This window comes from Procambarus clarkii, chromosome 69 (assembly GCF_040958095.1).
Source record: "Procambarus clarkii isolate CNS0578487 chromosome 69, FALCON_Pclarkii_2.0, whole genome shotgun sequence".
Classification (NCBI taxonomy): Eukaryota; Metazoa; Arthropoda; class Malacostraca; order Decapoda; family Cambaridae; genus Procambarus; species Procambarus clarkii.
This window is the reverse complement of record NC_091218.1, coordinates 29,822,430-29,838,520: the sequence shown is the minus strand read 5'-3', so window position 1 is coordinate 29,838,520 and position 16,091 is coordinate 29,822,430.

Sequence of the window (16,091 nt, the reverse complement as noted above, 5' to 3'; positions counted from 1 at the left end):
AAGTTAAAATCCTCAAATATGGTAAAATAGTGACATTTTTCACGTTTTTCATGTAGTTTGATATTACGTAAATATATTCATTTTTACCAAAATTTCGATACTATTTCATGTAGTATCACGATATGTGATTTGGCCTTCAAATCTCAGAATGTCGCATAATATTGCATTTAAACAAGTTTTCTTGCATTTTATTTCGTACGAAAAATCATCGAATTTAGCAATATTTTGACGTTTATCATCCCCCTTTTCCTTTATGTGATTTAAACAAAATATCATCGAATTAGGCAATATTTTGCCGTTTTTCCACGTTTTTGTGAATTTTCAGTTTATTGGTATTAATTCATTATATATACGATAAAAATGATGCAAACACATAATTGATTAGATAATAACCTTAAATACTTCATTTTTCAATCAACTATTTGTTTCTCGTTAAAATACTGAGTAAGATATTGAAAAGGGGAGAAGTTCTGTTTTTATTGCATATATCGACGTTTCAGCCGGAATAGAGCGGTTTTCGTGTACATCTTCCATCGGTAATATAAACGGAAAATCAGGAACATTTTAGTTAATTCTAATGAAAACACATTGGTTTTTATCATTTGTATTAGAAACAACATTGTCGTATGTCTTTTCTTGGATCTAAATAATATGAAACCTCGCTCTATGACTTGAAGTTAAAATCCTCAAATATGGTAAAATAGTGACATTTTTCACGTTTTTCATGTAGTTTGATATTACGTAAATATATTCATTTTTACCAAAATTTCGATACTATTTCATGTAGTATCACGATATGTGATTTGGCCTTCAAATCTCAGAATGTCGCATAATATTGCATTTAAACAAGTTTTCTTGCATTTTATTTCGTACGAAAAATCATCGAATTTAGCAATATTTTGACGTTTATCATCCCCCTTTTCCTTTATGTGATTTAAACAAAATATCATCGAATTAGGCAATATTTTGCCGTTTTTCCACGTTTTTGTGAATTTTCAGTTTATTGGTATTAATTCAATATATATACGATAAAAATGATGCAAACACATAATTGATTAGATAATAACCTTAAATACTTCATTTTTCAATCAACTATTTGTTTCTCGTTAAAATACTGAGTAAGATATTGAAAAGGGGAGAAGTTCTGTTTTTATTGCATATATCGACGTTTCAGCCGGAATAGAGCGGTTTTCGTGTACATCTTCCATCGGTAATATAAACGGAAAATCAGGAACATTTTAGTTAATTCTAATGAAAACACATTGATTTTTATCATTTGTATTGGAAACAACATTGTCATATGTCTTTTCTTGGATCTAAATAATACGAAATCTCGCTCTATGATTTGAAGTTAAAATCCTCAAATATGGTTAAATAGTGACTTTTTTCACATTTTCATATATTTTGATATTACGCATATATATTCATTTTTACCAATATTTCGATACTATTTCATGTAGTATCACGATATGTGATTTGGCCTTCAAATCTCAGAATTTCGCATAATATTGCATTTAAACAAGTTTTCTTGCATTTTATTTCGTACGAAAAATCATCGAATTTAGCAATATTTTGACGTTTATCATCTCCTTTTCCTTTATGTGATTTAAACAAAATATCATCGAATTAGGCAATATTTTGCCGTTTTTCCACGTTTTTGTGAATTTTCAGTTTATTGTTATTAATTCATTATATATACGATAAAAATGATGCAAACACATAATTTATTAGAAATTAACCTTAAATACTTCATTTTCAATCAACCATTTGTTTCTCGTTAAAATACTGAGTAGGATATTGAAAAGGGGAGAAGTTCTGTTTTTATTGCATATATCGACGTTTCAGCCGGAATAGAGCGGTTTTCATGTACATCTTCCATCGGTTATATAAACGGAAAATCAGGAACATTTTAGTTAATTCTAATGAAAACACATTGGTTTTTATCATTTGTATTAGAAACAACATTGTCGTATGTCTTTTCTTGGATCTAAATAATATGAAACCTCGCTCTATGACTTGAAGTTAAAATCCTCAAATATGGTTAAATAGTGACTTTTTTCAAGTTTTTCATGTAGTTTGATATTACGTAAATATATTCATTTTTACCAATATTTCGATACTATTTCATGTAGTATCACGATATGTGATTTGGCCTTCAAATCTCAGAATTTCGCATAATATTGCATATAAACAAGTTTTCTTGCATTTTATTTCGTACGAAAAATCATCGAATTTAGCAATATTTTGACGTTTATCATCTCCTTTTCCTTTATGTGATTTAAACAAAATATCATCGAATTAGGCAATATTTTGCCGTTTTTCCACGTTTTTGTGAATTTTCAGTCTATGGGTATTAATTCATTATATATACGATAAAAATGATGCAAACACATAATTGATTAGATAATAACCTTAAATACTTTATTTTCAATCATCTATTTGTTTCTCGTTAAAATACTGAGTAAGATATTGAAAAGGAGAGAAGTTCTGTTTTTATTGCATATATCGACGTTTCAGCCGAAATACAGCGGTTTTCGTGTACATCTTCCATAGGTAATATAAATGGAAAATCAGGAACATTTTAGTTAATTCTAATGAAAACACATTGATTTTTATCATTTGTATTGGAAACAACATTGTCATATGTCTTTTCTTGGATCTAAATAATTCGAAACCTCGCTCTCTGATTTAAAGTTAAAATCCTCAAATATGGTAAAATAGTGTCTTTTTCACGTTAATCATGTAGTTTGATATTACGTAAATATATTCGTTTTTACCAATATTTCGATACTATTTCATGTAGTATCAGGATTTGTGATTTGGCCTTCAAATCTCAGAATTTCGCATAATATTGCATTTTAAGCAAGTTTTCTTGCATTTTTTTTGCAAAAATCATCGAATTTGGCAATATTTTGCCGTTTTTCCACGTTTTTGTGAATTTTCAGTTTATTGTTATTAATTCATTATATATACGATAAAAATGATGCAAACACATAATTGATTAGAAATTAACCTTAAATACTTCATTTTCAATCAACCATTTGTTTCTCGTTAAAATACTGAGTAGGATATTGAAAAGGGGAGAAGTTCTGTTTTTATTGCATATATCGACGTTTCAGCCGGAATAGAGCGGTTTTCGTGTACATCTTCCATCGGTTATATAAACGGAAAATCAGGAACATTTTAGTTAATTCTAATGAAAACACATTGGTTTTTATCATTTGTATTAGAAACAACATTGCCGTATGTCTTTTCTTGGATCTAAATAATATGAAACCTCGCTCTATGACTTGAAGTTAAAATCCTCAAATATGGTTAAATAGTGACTTTTTCACATTTTCATATATTTTGATATTACGCATATATATTCATTTTTACCAATATTTCGATACTATTTCATGTAGTATCACGTTATGTGGTTTGGCCTTCAAATCTCAGAATTTCGCATAATATTGCTTTTAAACAAGTTTTCTTGCATTTTATTTCGTACGAAAAATCATCGAATTTAGCAATATTTTGACGTTTATCATCTCCTTTTTCTTTATGTGATTTAAACAAAATATCATCGAATTAGGCAATATTTTGCCGTTTTTCCACGTTTTTGTGAATTTTCAGTCTATGGGTATTATTTCATTATATATACGATAAAAATGATGCAAACACATAATTGATTAGATAATAACCTTAAATACTTCATTTTCAATCATCTATTTGTTTCTCGTTAAAATACTGAGTAAGATATTGAAAAGGGGAGAAGTTCTGTTTTTATTGCATATATCGACGTTTCAGCCGAAATAGAGCGGTTTTCGTGTACATCTTCCATCGGTCATCTTCTAAACGGAAAATCAGGAACATTTTAGTTAATTCTAATGAAAACACATTGATTTTTATCATTTGTATTGGAAACAACATTGTCATATGTCGTTTCTTGGATCTAAATAATATGAAACCTCGCTCTTTGATTTGAAGTTAAAATCCTCAAATATTTTTAAACAGTGACTTTTTTCACGTTTTTCATGAAGTTTGATATTACGTAAATATATTCATTTTTACCAATATTTCGATACTATTTCATATAGTACCTCGATATGTGATTTTGCCTTCAAATCTCAGAATTTTGCATAATATCGCATTTTAAGCAAGTTTTCTTGCAATTTGTTACGTACGAAAAATCATCGAATTTAGCAATATTTTGACGTTTATCATCCCCTTTTCCTTTATGTGATTTAAACAAAATATTTTCGAATAAGGCAATATTTTGCCGTTTTACCTCGTTTTTGTGAATTTTCAGTTTATTGGTATTAATTCATTATATGTACGATAAAAATGATGCAAACACATAATTGATTAGATAATATCCTTAAATACTTCATTTTCAATCAACTATTTGTTTCTCGTTAAAATACTGAGAAAGATATTGAAAAGGGGAAAAGTTCTGTTTTTATTGCATATACCGACGTTTCAGCCGGATTAGAGCGGTTTTACGTGGACATCTTCCATCGGTAATATAAACGGAAAATCAAGAACATTTTAGTTAATTCTAATGAAAACACATTGTTTTTTATCATTTGTATTGGAAACAACATTGTCATAGGTCTTTTCTTTGATCTAAATAATACGAAACCTCGCTCTATGATTTAAAGTTAAAATCCTCATATATGGTAAAATAGTGTCTTTTTCACGTTAATCATGTAGATTGATATTACGTAAATATATTCGTTTTTACCAATATTTCGATACTATTTCATGTAGTATCAAGATATGTGATTTGGCCTTCAAATCTCAGAATTTCGCATAATATTGCATTTTAAGCGAGTTTTCTTGCATTTTGTTTCGTACGAAAAATCATCGAATTTAGCAATATTTTGACGTTTAACATCCCCCTTTTCCTTTATGTGATTTAAACAAAATATCATCGAATTAGGCAATATTTTGCCGTTTTTCCACGTTTTTGTGAATTTTCAGTTTATTGGTATTAATTCATTATATATACGATAAAAATGATGCAAACACATAATTGATTAGATAATAACCTTAAATACTTCATTTTCAATCAACTATTTGTTTCTCGTTAAAATACTGTGTAAGATATTGAAAAGGGGAGAAGTTCTGTTTTTATTGCATATATCGACGTTTCAGCCGGAATAGAGCGGTTTTCGTGTACATTTTCCATCGGTAATATAAACGGAAAATCAGGAACATTTTAGTTAATTCCAATGAAAACACATTGATTTTTATCATTTGTATTGGAAACAACATTGTCATATGTCTTTTCTTGGATCTAAATAATACGAAACCTCGCTCTATGATTTGAAGTTAAAATCCTCAAATATGGTAAAATAGTAACTTTTTTCACGTTTTTCATGAAGTTTGATATTAGGTAAAGATATTCATTTTTACCAATATTTCGATCATATTTCATGTAGTATCACGATAAGTGATTTGGCCTTCATATCTCAGAATTTCGCATAATATTGCATTTAAAGTAAGTTTTTTTGCATTTTGTTTCGTACGAAAAATCATCAAATTTCGCAATATTTTGACGTTAACCATCCCATTTTCCTTTATGTGATTTAAACATAATATCATCGAATTAGGCAATATTTTGCCGTTTTTCCACGTTTTTGTGAATTTTCATTTTATTGTTATTAATTCATTAAATATACGATAAAAATGATACAAACACATAATTGATTAGAAATTAACCTTAAATACTTCATTTTCAATCAACCATTTGTTTCTCGTTAAAATACTGAGTAAGATATTGAAAAGGGGAGAAGTTCTGTTTTTATTGCATATATCGACGTTTCAGCCGGAATAGAGCGGTTTTCGTGTACATCTTCCATCGGTAATATAAACGGAAAATCAGGAACATTTTAGTTAATTCTAATGAAAACACATTGATTTTTATCATTTGTATTGGAAACAACATTGTCATATGTCTTTTCTTGGATCTAAATAATACGAAATCTCGCTCTATGATTTGAAGTTAAAATCCTCAAATATGGTTAAATAGTGACTTTTTCACATTTTCATATATTTTGATATTACGCATATATATTCATTTTTACCAATATTTCGATACTATTTCATGTAGTATCACGATATGTGATTTGGCCTTCAAATATCAGAATTTCGCATAATATTGGATTTAAACAAGTTTTCTTGCAATTTATTTCGTACGAAAAATCATCGAATTTAGCAATATTTTGACGTTTATCATCTCCTTTTCCTTTATGTGATTTAAACAAAATATCATCGAATTAGGCAATATTTTGCCGTTTTTCCACGTTTTTGTGAATTTTCAGTTTATTGTTATTAATTCATTATATATACGATAAAAATGATGCAAACACATAATTGATTAGAAATTAACCTTAAATACTTCATTTTCAATCAACCATTTGTTTCTCGTTAAAATACTGAGTAGGATATTGAAAAGGGGAGAAGTTCTGTTTTTATTGCATATATCGACGTTTCAGCCGGAATAGAGATGTTTTCGTGTACATCTTCCATCGGTAATATAAACGGAAAATCAGGAACATTTTAGGTAATTCTAATGAAAACACATTGACTTTTATCATTTGTATTGGAAACAACATTGTCATATGCCTTTTTTTGGATCTAAATAATACGAAACCTCGCTCTATGATTAGAAGTTAAAATCCTCAAATATGGTTAAATAGTGACTTTTTTCACGTTTTTCATGTAGTTTGATATTACGTATCAAACTCGTATAAAACGTATAAACGTATAAAACTCATTTTTACCAATATTTCGATACTATTTCATGTAGTATCACGATATGTGATTTGGCCTTCAAATTTAAGAATTTCGTATAATATTGCATTTTAAGCAAGTTTTCTTGCATTTTGTTTCGTGCGAAAAATCATCGAATTTAGCAATATTTTGCCGTTTATCATCTCCTTTTCCTTTATGTGATTTAAACAAAATATCATCGAATTAGGCAATATTTTGCCGTTTTTCCACGTTTCTGTGAATTTTCAGTTTATTGGTATTAATTCATTATATATACGATAAAAATGATGCAAACACATAATTGATTAGATAATAACCTTAAATATTTCATTTTCAATCAACTATTTGTTTCTCGTTAAAATACTGAGTAAGATATTGAAAAGGGGAGAAGTTCTGTTTTATTGCATATATCGACGTTTCAGCCGGAATAGAGCGGTTTTCGTGTACATCTTCCATCGGTAATATAAACGGAAAATCAGGAACATTTTAGTTAATTCTAATGAAAACACGTTGATTTTTATCATTTGTATTGGAAACAACATTGTCATATGTCTTTTCTTGGATCTAAATAATACGAAACCTCGCTCTATGATTTGAAGTTAAAATCCTCAAATATGGTAAAATAGTGACTTTTTTCACGTTTTTCATATAGTTTGATATTAGGTAAAGATATTCATTTTTACCAATATTTCGATCCTATTTCATGTAGTATCACGATATGTGATTTGGCCTTCATATCTCAGAATTTCGCATAATATTGCATTTTAAGCAAGTTTTCTTGCATTTTGTTTCGTACGAAAAGTCATCGAATTTAGCAATATTTTGACGTTTATCATCCCCCTTTTCCTTTATGTGATTTAAACAAAATATCATCGAATTAGGCAATATTTTGCCGTTTTTCCACGTTTTTGTGAATTTTCAGTCTATGGGTATTAATTCATTATATATACGATAAAAATGATGCAAACACATAATTGATTAGATAATAACCTTAAATACTTCATTTTCCCTCAACTATTTGTTTCTCGTTAAAATACTGAGTAAGATATTGAAAAGGGGAGCAGTTCTGTTTTTATTGCATATATCGACGTTTCAGCCGGAATAGAGCGGATTTCGTGAACATCTTCCATCGGTAATATAAACGGAAAATCAGGAACATTTTATTTAATTCTAATGAAAACACATTGATTTTTATCATTTGTATTGGAAACAACATTGTCATATGTCTTTTCTTGGATCTAAATAATACGAAATCTCGCTCTATGATTTGAAGTTAAAATCCTCAAATATGGTTAAATAGTGACTTTTTCACATTTTCATATATTTTGATATTACGCATATATATTCATTTTTACCAATATTTCGATACTATTTCATGTAGTATCACGATATGTGATTTGGCCTTCAAATCTCAGAATTTCGCATAATATTGCATTTAAACAAGTTTTCTTGCATTTTATTTCGTACGAAAAATCATCGAATTTAGCAATATTTTGACGTTTATCATCTCCTTTTCCTTTATGTGATTTAAACAAAATATCATCGAATTAGGCAATATTTTGCCGTTTTTCCACGTTTTTGTGAATTTTCAGTTTATTGTTATTAATTCATTATATATACGATAAAAATGATGAAACACATAATTGATTAGAAATTAACCTTAAATACTTCATTTTCAATCAACCATTTGTTTCTCGTTAAAATACTGAGTAGGATATTGAAAAGGGGAGAAGTTCTGTTTTTATTGCATATATCGACGTTTCAGCCGGTATAGAGCGGTTTTCGTGTACATCTTCCATCGGTTATATAAACGGAAAATCAGGAACATTTTAGTTAATTCTAATGAAAACACATTGGTTTTTATCATTTGTATTAGAAACAACATTGCCGTATGTCTTTTCTTGGATCTAAATAATATGAAACCTCGCTCTATGACTTGAAGTTAAAATCCTCAAATATGGTTAAATAGTGACTTTTTCACATTTTCATATATTTTGATATTACGCATATATATTCATTTTTACCAATATTTCGATACTATTTCATGTAGTATCACGTTATGTGGTTTGGCCTTCAAATCTCAGAATTTCGCATAATATTGCTTTTAAACAAGTTTTCTTGCATTTTATTTCGTACGAAAAATCATCGAATTTAGCAATATTTTGACGTTTATCATCTCCTTTTTCTTTATGTGATTTAAACAAAATATCATCGAATTAGGCAATATTTTGCCGTTTTTCCACGTTTTTGTGAATTTTCAGTCTATGGGTATTATTTCATTATATATACGATAAAAATGATGCAAACACATAATTGATTAGATAATAACCTTAAATACTTCATTTTCAATCATCTATTTGTTTCTCGTTAAAATACTGAGTAGGATATTGAAAAGGGGAGAAGTTCTGTTTTTATTGCATATATCGACGTTTCAGCCGGAATAGAGATGTTTTCGTGTACATCTTCCATCGGTAATATAAACGGAAAATCAGGAACATTTTAGGTAATTCTAATGAAAACACATTGACTTTTATCATTTGTATTGGAAACAACATTGTCATATGCCTTTTTTTGGATCTAAATAATACGAAACCTCGCTCTATGATTAGAAGTTAAAATCCTCAAATATGGTTAAATAGTGACTTTTTTCACGTTTTTCATGTAGTTTGATATTACGTATCAAACTCGTATAAAACGTATAAACGTATAAAACTCATTTTTACCAATATTTCGATACTATTTCATGTAGTATCACGATATGTGATTTGGCCTTCAAATTTAAGAATTTCGTATAATATTGCATTTTAAGCAAGTTTTCTTGCATTTTGTTTCGTGCGAAAAATCATCGAATTTAGCAATATTTTGCCGTTTATCATCTCCTTTTCCTTTATGTGATTTAAACAAAATATCATCGAATTAGGCAATATTTTGCCGTTTTTCCACGTTTCTGTGAATTTTCAGTTTATTGGTATTAATTCATTATATATACGATAAAAATGATGCAAACACATAATTGATTAGATAATAACCTTAAATATTTCATTTTCAATCAACTATTTGTTTCTCGTTAAAATACTGAGTAAGATATTGAAAAGGGGAGAAGTTCTGTTTTATTGCATATATCGACGTTTCAGCCGGAATAGAGCGGTTTTCGTGTACATCTTCCATCGGTAATATAAACGGAAAATCAGGAACATTTTAGTTAATTCTAATGAAAACACATTGATTTTTATCATTTGTATTGGAAACAACATTGTCATATGTCGTTTCTTGGATCTAAATAATATGAAACCTCGCTCTTTGATTTGAAGTTAAAATCCTCAAATATTTTTAAACAGTGACTTTTTTCACGTTTTTCATGAAGTTTGATATTACGTAAATATATTCATTTTTACCAATATTTCGATACTATTTCATATAGTACCTCGATATGTGATTTTGCCTTCAAATCTCAGAATTTCGCATAATATTGCATTTTAAGCAAGTTTTCTTGCAATTTGTTACGTACGAAAAATCATCGAATTTAGCAATATTTTGACGTTTATCATCCCCTTTTCCTTTATGTGATTTAAACAAAATATTATCGAATAAGGCAATATTTTGCCGTTTTACCTCGTTTTTGTGAATTTTCAGTTTATTGGTATTAATTCATTATATGTACGATAAAAATGATGCAAACACATAATTGATTAGATAATATCCTTAAATACTTCATTTTCAATCAACTATTTGTTTCTCGTTAAAATACTGAGAAAGATATTGAAAAGGGGAAAAGTTCTGTTTTTATTGCATATACCGACGTTTCAGCCGGATTAGAGCGGTTTTACGTGGACATCTTCCATCGGTAATATAAACGGAAAATCAAGAACATTTTAGTTAATTCTAATGAAAACACATTGTTTTTTATCATTTGTATTGGAAACAACATTGTCATAGGTCTTTTCTTTGATCTAAATAATACGAAACCTCGCTCTATGATTTAAAGTTAAAATCCTCATATATGGTAAAATAGTGTCTTTTTCACGTTAATCATGTAGATTGATATTACGTAAATATATTCGTTTTTACCAATATTTCGATACTATTTCATGTAGTATCAAGATATGTGATTTGGCCTTCAAATCTCAGAATTTCGCATAATATTGCATTTTAAGCGAGTTTTCTTGCATTTTGTTTCGTACGAAAAATCATCGAATTTAGCAATATTTTGACGTTTAACATCCCCCTTTTCCTTTATGTGATTTAAACAAAATATCATCGAATTAGGCAATATTTTGCCGTTTTTCCACGTTTTTGTGAATTTTCAGTTTATTGGTATTAATTCATTATATATACGATAAAAATGATGCAAACACATAATTGATTAGATAATAACCTTAAATACTTCATTTTCAATCAACTATTTGTTTCTCGTTAAAATACTGTGTAAGATATTGAAAAGGGGAGAAGTTCTGTTTTTATTGCATATATCGACGTTTCAGCCGGAATAGAGCGGTTTTCGTGTACATTTTCCATCGGTAATATAAACGGAAAATCAGGAACATTTTAGTTAATTCCAATGAAAACACATTGATTTTTATCATTTGTATTGGAAACAACATTGTCATATGTCTTTTCTTGGATCTAAATAATACGAAACCTCGCTCTATGATTTGAAGTTAAAATCCTCAAATATGGTAAAATAGTAACTTTTTTCACGTTTTTCATGAAGTTTGATATTAGGTAAAGATATTCATTTTTACCAATATTTCGATCATATTTCATGTAGTATCACGATAAGTGATTTGGCCTTCATATCTCAGAATTTCGCATAATATTGCATTTTAAGTAAGTTTTTTTGCATTTTGTTTCGTACGAAAAATCATCAAATTTCGCAATATTTTGACGTTAACCATCCCATTTTCCTTTATGTGATTTAAACATAATATCATCGAATTAGGCAATATTTTGCCGTTTTTCCACGTTTTTGTGAATTTTCATTTTATTGTTATTAATTCATTAAATATACGATAAAAATGATACAAACACATAATTGATTAGAAATTAACCTTAAATACTTCATTTTCAATCAACCATTTGTTTCTCGTTAAAATACTGAGTAAGATATTGAAAAGGGGAGAAGTTCTGTTTTTATTGCATATATCGACGTTTCAGCCGGAATAGAGCGGTTTTCGTGTACATCTTCCATCGGTAATATAAACGGAAAATCAGGAACATTTTAGTTAATTCTAATGAAAACACATTGATTTTTATCATTTGTATTGGAAACAACATTGTCATATGTCTTTTCTTGGATCTAAATAATACGAAATCTCGCTCTATGATTTGAAGTTAAAATCCTCAAATATGGTTAAATAGTGACTTTTTCACATTTTCATATATTTTGATATTACGCATATATATTCATTTTTACCAATATTTCGATACTATTTCATGTAGTATCACGATATGTGATTTGGCCTTCAAATATCAGAATTTCGCATAATATTGGATTTAAACAAGTTTTCTTGCAATTTATTTCGTACGAAAAATCATCGAATTTAGCAATATTTTGACGTTTATCATCTCCTTTTCCTTTATGTGATTTAAACAAAATATCATCGAATTAGGCAATATTTTGCCGTTTTTCCACGTTTTTGTGAATTTTCAGTTTATTGTTATTAATTCATTATATATACGATAAAAATGATGCAAACACATAATTGATTAGAAATTAACCTTAAATACTTCATTTTCAATCAACCATTTGTTTCTCGTTAAAATACTGAGTAGGATATTGAAAAGGGGAGAAGTTCTGTTTTTATTGCATATATCGACGTTTCAGCCGGAATAGAGATGTTTTCGTGTACATCTTCCATCGGTAATATAAACGGAAAATCAGGAACATTTTAGGTAATTCTAATGAAAACACATTGACTTTTATCATTTGTATTGGAAACAACATTGTCATATGCCTTTTTTTGGATCTAAATAATACGAAACCTCGCTCTATGATTAGAAGTTAAAATCCTCAAATATGGTTAAATAGTGACTTTTTTCACGTTTTTCATGTAGTTTGATATTACGTATCAAACTCGTATAAAACGTATAAACGTATAAAACTCATTTTTACCAATATTTCGATACTATTTCATGTAGTATCACGATATGTGATTTGGCCTTCAAATTTAAGAATTTCGTATAATATTGCATTTTAAGCAAGTTTTCTTGCATTTTGTTTCCTGCGAAAAATCATCGAATTTAGCAATATTTTGCCGTTTATCATCTCCTTTTCCTTTATGTGATTTAAACAAAATATCATCGAATTAGGCAATATTTTGCCGTTTTTCCACGTTTCTGTGAATTTTCAGTTTATTGGTATTAATTCATTATATATACGATAAAAATGATGCAAACACATAATTGATTAGATAATAACCTTAAATATTTCATTTTCAATCAACTATTTGTTTCTCGTTAAAATACTGAGTAAGATATTGAAAAGGGGAGAAGTTCTGTTTTATTGCATATATCGACGTTTCAGCCGGAATAGAGCGGTTTTCGTGTACATCTTCCATCGGTAATATAAACGGAAAATCAGGAACATTTTAGTTAATTCTAATGAAAACACGTTGATTTTTATCATTTGTATTGGAAACAACATTGTCATATGTCTTTTCTTGGATCTAAATAATACGAAACCTCGCTCTATGATTTGAAGTTAAAATCCTCAAATATGGTAAAATAGTGACTTTTTTCACGTTTTTCATATAGTTTGATATTAGGTAAAGATATTCATTTTTACCAATATTTCGATCCTATTTCATGTAGTATCACGATATGTGATTTGGCCTTCATATCTCAGAATTTCGCATAATATTGCATTTTAAGCAAGTTTTCTTGCATTTTGTTTTGTACGAAAAGTCATCGAATTTAGCAATATTTTGACGTTTATCATCCCCCTTTTCCTTTATGTGATTTAAACAAAATATCATCGAATTAGGCAATATTTTGCCGTTTTTCCACGTTTTTGTGAATTTTCAGTCTATGGGTATTAATTCATTATATATACGATAAAAATGATGCAAACACATAATTGATTAGATAATAACCTTAAATACTTCATTTTCCCTCAACTATTTGTTTCTCGTTAAAATACTGAGTAAGATATTGAAAAGGGGAGCAGTTCTGTTTTTATTGCATATATCGACGTTTCAGCCGGAATAGAGCGGATTTCGTGAACATCTTCCATCGGTAATATAAACGGAAAATCAGGAACATTTTATTTAATTCTAATGAAAACACATTGATTTTTATCATTTGTATTGGAAACAACATTGTCATATGTCTTTTCTTGGATCTAAATAATACGAAATCTCGCTCTATGATTTGAAGTTAAAATCCTCAAATATGGTTAAATAGTGACTTTTTCACATTTTCATATATTTTGATATTACGCATATATATTCATTTTTACCAATATTTCGATACTATTTCATGTAGTATCACGATATGTGATTTGGCCTTCAAATCTCAGAATTTCGCATAATATTGCATTTAAACAAGTTTTCTTGCATTTTATTTCGTACGAAAAATCATCGAATTTAGCAATATTTTGACGTTTATCATCTCCTTTTCCTTTATGTGATTTAAACAAAATATCATCGAATTAGGCAATATTTTGCCGTTTTTCCACGTTTTTGTGAATTTTCAGTTTATTGTTATTAATTCATTATATATACGATAAAAATGATGAAACACATAATTGATTAGAAATTAACCTTAAATACTTCATTTTCAATCAACCATTTGTTTCTCGTTAAAATACTGAGTAGGATATTGAAAAGGGGAGAAGTTCTGTTTTTATTGCATATATCGACGTTTCAGCCGGTATAGAGCGGTTTTCGTGTACATCTTCCATCGGTTATATAAACGGAAAATCAGGAACATTTTAGTTAATTCTAATGAAAACACATTGGTTTTTATCATTTGTATTAGAAACAACATTGTCGTATGTCTTTTCTTGGATCAAAATAATATGAAACCTCGCTCTATGACTTGAAGTTAAAATCCTCAAATATGGTAAAATAGTGACTTTTGTCACGTTTTTCATGTAGTTTGATATTACGTAAATATATTCATTTTTACCAATATTTCGATACTATTTCATGTAGTATCACGATATGTGATTTGGCCTTCAAATCTCAGAATTTCGCATAATATTGCATTTAAACAAGTTTTCTTGCATTTTATTTCGTACGAAAAATCATCGAATTTAGCAATATTTTGACGTTTATCATCTCCTTTTCCTTTATGTGATTTAAACAAAATATCATCGAATAAGGCAATATTTTGCCGTTTTACCTCGTTTATGTGAATTTTCAGTTTATTGGCATTAATTCATTATATGTACGATAAAAATTATGCAAACACATAATTGATTAGATAATATCCTTAAATACTTCATTTTCAATCAACTATTTGTTTCTCGTTAAAATACTGAGTAAGATATTGAAAAGGGGAAAAGTTCTGTTTTTATTGCATATACCGACGTTTCAGCCGGATTAGAGCGGTTTTACGTGGACATCTTCCATCGGTAATATAAACGGAAAATCAAGAACATTTTAGTTAATTCTAATGAAAACACATTGTTTTTTATCATTTGTATTGGAAACAACATTGTCATATGTCTTTTCTTGGATCTAAATAATACGAAACCTCGCTCTATGATTTAAAGTTAAAATCCTCATATATGGTAAAATAGTGTCTTTTTCACGTTAATCATGTAGTTTGATATTACGTAAATATATTCGTTTTTACCAATATTTCGATACTATTTCATGTAGTATCAAGATATGTGATTTTGCCTTCAAATCTCAGAATTTCGCATAATATTGCATTTTAAGCAAGTTTTCTTGCATTTTGTTTCGTACGAAAAATCATCGAATTTAGCAATATTTTGACGTTTATCATCCCCCTTTTCCTTTATGTGATTTAAACAAAATATCATCGAATTAGGCAATATTTTGCCGTTTTTCCACGTTTTTGTGAATTTTCAGTTTATTGGTATTAATTCATTATATATATACGATAAAAATGATGCAAACACATAATTGATTAGATAATAACCTTAAATACTTCATTTTCAATCAACTATTTGTTTCTCGTTAAAATACTGAGTAAGATATTGAAAAGGGGAGAAGTTCTGTTTTTATTGCATATATCGACGTTTCAGCCGGAATAGAGCGGTTTTCGTGTACATCTTCCATCGGTAATATAAACGGAAAATCAGGAACATTTTAGTTAATTCTAATGAAAACACATTGTTTTTTATCATTTGTATTGGAAACAAC